This window comes from Crassostrea angulata, chromosome 4, assembly GCF_025612915.1.
Source record: "Crassostrea angulata isolate pt1a10 chromosome 4, ASM2561291v2, whole genome shotgun sequence".
Lineage (NCBI taxonomy): Eukaryota > Metazoa > Mollusca > Bivalvia > Ostreida > Ostreidae > Magallana > Magallana angulata.
The window spans coordinates 8,884,770-8,889,902 of NC_069114.1; the positions used below are offsets into that span (position 1 = coordinate 8,884,770).

General features: G+C 35.1%; 1 pseudogene; it reads left to right on the forward strand.

The window, feature by feature from the left end:
* The first annotated feature begins 1,526 nt into the window (after positions 1-1,526).
* Positions 1,527-3,253, forward strand: LOC128180646 (E3 ubiquitin-protein ligase TRIM71-like; annotated as a pseudogene).
* Positions 3,254-5,133: the final 1,880 nt, after the last annotated feature.

Genomic DNA, 5,133 nt, shown 5'->3' on the forward strand with positions numbered 1-5,133 from the left:
TTAACCTTAATATGCATGTACATATTACCGATATATTTGCCTTTAGTTTCTGTTATGTTGTGTACATTAATTTTTAAAAATCAAACAAATTGAAATAAATGTTGTGGAAACTAATTTTATTAAACTCTAATGTACCACTCTATAAAATTTGATATGTAGTGAAGTACAACACAATTACCTGCATTCAAACCTAGATCAACTTGGTTTAAACCAATGTTTAAGTACATGTAAAACAATCACAGTTTGAAATAACGATATTCAAATGTTATTCTCAGTTCCAATTTTAGTGTCTTTTTTGTTTACATAGGTATGCACAAACCATGTTAATAATTGATGGAGGAGGTTACAAGTTTTTAGCAGCTTTATCATTTGGAGTGTGTCAATGTTTTTAGGTCATCTGAACCGAAGGCTCAGGTGAGCTTTTTCGATCAAATTTTCGTTTGCGTTGGTATTGTTGTCTTAGAATTTTAACATTTTTAATTTCTTCTTTCGAACAACTGAGCCAACTTCAAACAAACTTTGCAAAAGCATCGTTCGTCCCTTTTTTATGGGAGATAATTAATAACTGTTGGAAATTTGTTGATATTTTTCAAAAGCCTCAAAAACGACATAGCCAAGAAAACTGAAACTTATATGGAGCACTCTCAGGTACTTTCGATTCAAGTTTATTAGATCACCTGAGCTGTCTGCCTGTCTGTCCGTTTTCACATTTTCAACATCTTGTCCAGAACCACTAAGCGAATTTTAACCAAACTTGGCACAAAACATGCTTACGCTAAGTGGATTTAAAGTTGCGAAAATTAAGGACCACAGTTTTTTTTACAAGGAGATATATTTAAGAATAATTGAAATTTTTCGAGAAATTGGAATCATCATCAGGGAGTGTAAATTCAAAGTTGTGAAAGTCATGACCCCCGGGGGTAAGGTGGGTCCACAAAGGGGGTCCAATTGTTACATAGGAATATAAATAGTAAATCTTTTAAAATTTTCTTCTCAGAAACCAATCAGCCAGGAAAGCTGAAACTTATGTGGCAGCATCCTTAGGTAGTGTAGATTTAAAGTTGTGAAAATCATGACACCCGTTTTAGGATGGGGTCAGAAAGGGGAAGTTTAACATAGGAATATATTGAGTAAATCTTTAAAAATCTTCTTCACAAGAACCATTTGGCCAGGGAAGCTGAAATTCGTGTGGAAGTATCCTCCGGTCCTCGGGTAGTGTAAATTTAAAGTTGTAAAAATCAAGCCCCCGGGGGTAGAATTGTGGGGGGGGGGGAAGTCGACCTTTTACATAGAATATATAAAATAAGTCTTTAAAAATATTCTTCTCAGAAACCATTTGGCCAGGATAGCTGAAACTTATGTAGAAGCATCCCCAAGTAGTGAAAATTCAAAAATGGAGTATTGTGATATCCTCTGCTTAAAACTTTTTTATATATATATATATATATATATATATATATATATATATATATATATATATATATATATATATATTAATTTTTATCTGGTCTAGGAAAGGTTCTCAGATGATTGACCCCCAAAACAGCGCCCAGAATGTTATACGTTGTATCCTGTGTCAGACTTTTGATGCTCCCATGTTCTGTGAAATTTGTCATATACATATGTGTAAAGACTGTGTGAACAACCACTTGTCCGAGTTTTCTAAAGTTCATAAAGTGGTGTCACTTAAACAACACTGTGCTGCATTGAATTATCCAAAGTGTAGGAAACACCCCACCAAACAATGTGAACTCCACTGTGAACAATGTGACATTCCTATTTGTGTACAATGTATGTCTTCGGGGAAACATTTAGGTCATAAACAAGTTGACATTTCAAAAACCTTTCAAAACAAAAGGGAAATTTTACAAAAATATTTGCAAGAATTCGAAACATTAATTTATCCTAAATACCAAGAGATTGCATCTAACATCCACGTGCAAAAAGCTGATCTGAGTAAAAACTCCCAAAAATTGATAACAGCCATTAACAAACAAGGAGAAGTATGGCACAGAGAAATCGACAACGTTGTTACAATATTAAAATCTAACGTGGAGGAAATGGAATCTAAACACCTGGTTCTTTTAGATAAACAGGAAGATGAAAACACATTTCTGAAATCACAAAGAGCATTGATGGACTGAAGAAGTTACTGAACTCCAAAGATGTCGGCCTTGTCTCCGAGTACAAATCTAGTATTGCTGAATTCAGAAGATTGCCTCCTAAACTCAATGTGTTCTTACCAAACTTTAGGCCTCAGGAAATCCACACAGATCAGCTGATTGAACAGTTTGGTTCTCTGTCAGCATTATCATTTACAAAACAGGACCAAGACTACAGCATGCAGCCCCAGGGAGCCGAGGCCTCTCCCCCAAACCGGCCACTGATGGATGTACCCTTGGTTATTGGAGCTATAGACACAGGGTATAAAAATCTTTATGATGTGACATGTCTGAATGATACAGAGTTTTTGGTGAGTGGTAGAGGCGATATGATTAAACTCTTCAACCTGCAGGGAGAACTATTGAAGTCCATCCAAACCAACATAAAGAGAAAAAAGGTGTTCTTCATGAAAACAAGTCTAACACATATAGCAGTGACAAGGCGTGGTGATCTAGTTTATGCTGAAGACGTCGGGTTTGATAAAACCATTAACATAGTGAAGAACTCAAAAATAGAAACCGTAATCAGACCACTCCGGGAATGGATACCTCGCAGTGTCTGTGACACTTCGTATGGAGACTTCCTGGTTGTCATGAATAAAGAAGCGATACCTGATAATGTGTATGTGGGCAGCGATGAAGAGATTGATCAACAAACAAAGGTTTTGCGTTACTATAGTTCTAAAGAGGAACAAATTATTCAGTTCAACAACAAAGGAGAACCTCTTTATTCATCTGGTGGATATATTAGTGAAAACAGGAACCTAGATATTTGTGTGACAGACCCTGAAGCCCATTCAATAGTGGTATTTAATCAGGCCGGGAAACTCCGATTTACATACACTGGTCCTCCCTCAACTCTCGAGGGACCATTTGATCCACGTGGCATCACTACAGACAGCCAGGGTAGGATCCTGATAGCAGACAATAACAACTACTGTATCCACATCCTGGATCAGGACGGACAATTCCTTCGCAACATTCGCAACTGTCATTTACAGAATCCATGGGCTTTATGTGTAGACTCTAGAGACAACCTCTTTGTGGCTGAGTTTAGAGGTAAAGTGAAGAAAATAAAAAATTACAAGTAACGTGTGAGTATATTATGTATATTACATTCCACACATGTTTTGCATGTAAAGTGTATGAAAAAGGCAGCAGATATAACAAAAACTAGACTCTTGTTGCTATAGCAACAAAAAGGTCTTCCGTTCTTCATGTATTTTTCTGTACAAAGAATACATTTTTCTTGTAAACAGAAAATTGATATAATATATACTGTAAAGGAATTCCCCAAAAATACAAATACAGAAAGACAATATGTCAATTTTTGAGTACTTTCTGTGACGACCGGAAATTACCCCTGATCATACAGAATATAGTAAACATATCTTCATATATTGCTTTGTCTTTCTGCAAAGTTTGGATGTTCAAGATTTTGTTAGTTATAATATCTCGTTGACAAATGGTTTATGTCACGGGATCGGAAACGAACAAACGGAAGTGATTTAAGAAATTCAAAAATAATATTTAAGTATATTTACCTACGATACGTTCATCACATTGAGTAAAAAGTTTAAAAAAATTCTAAATTTAAAAAAAAAAAATTCTATTGCTTGAATGCTTCGAGTAAGAACCGGAAGTGACGTACGACCAAATGAAACCCGTTAAACACATGTTCAATCAAATGTCCATTATCCGTAAAAGTTTTGTGTCTTGATCTATCACAGATCTTGTGGGTACTTTGTTTTAAAAAAAGAAGGCTACTTGAGATATTTGAGATGTCTCACCGGAAGTAGAACTTTTTTTGTACCATGTGTAGATGACCTTTTATATTTCTATAGCTAAAATGTTACTTCAATGCTAAATAACCAAAAGATTTTTAAAAAATCAAAATTGGGTGTATTTCCTGTGGCGACCGGAAGTTACGCCGGATAAAACAAAATAGTGTTAACACATGAACATACTTAGGTCTATCATCCCACAAAGTTTGGTTGTTCTAGTCGTAACCGTATTTCAGATCTTGTCGAAATTAGGTTTTTTGTCTGGGGACAGGAAACGGACAAACGGAAGTGCTCAATGTAAATTGTATTCAATATTTCTTGTATACTTGCCTTTTTAACATTTTTGTTTATCTATCTTACTCAAAACATCAAAAAAACCCAGTGAAACTGATGAACAGGTCGATTTGTTTGAACTCTTCCGGTGTGGACCGGAAGTGACGAAAGACAAAATGAAACCGGTTTAACACATCTTCAATCAAATATCTATCATACAGAAAAGATTCGTGTCTTGATCACTTATAGTTTCTAAGATCTCGCGGGTACAAAATGTGTTTTAAAAAAGCTTCCTGAGATAATTGAGATATCTCACCGGAAGTAAAATTTTTTTTGTTGATTTGACATTTCATAGATAACATTTGCATAGATTTTACCTATATATTTATTCTATGGAAAAGAAATTGAATGTGTAAAAATAATTTTTTTTAAGTACTTCCGGTGACGACCGGAAGTTACGACGAACAAAACAAAAGAGTTTAAACACATCTACAGCTATAGGTCTATCATCCCAAAAAAGTTTGGAGGTTCAAGTCTTTACCACTTTTGAGATCTCGAGGTGACAAGCTTTTCGTCGCGGGACAGGAAACGGACGAACGGAAATGAATTTAGAAAAACTCAAATCACAAACTTCTAGATCTTTGTCATTTCAATAATCACTAAAAAGTTTAGGAAAATCTATTCAGACATCTCTGAGATATTCACAATACAAAAAGGGGAAAAAAATAATAAGAAGAAAGAAAGAAAGAAAAAACCTAACGATCACTATAAGGTCTTCCGTTGGAAACGCAGAGAGGGCACTCAAAGGTAAACAGATAAGTGTTTATTGACGTCACAAACGTTGAACGCTGTTTAAGTCAAAGTAACTTATTGCTGTTACAGTGGCTCTTGAAATACTTAGAAATTACCATTAA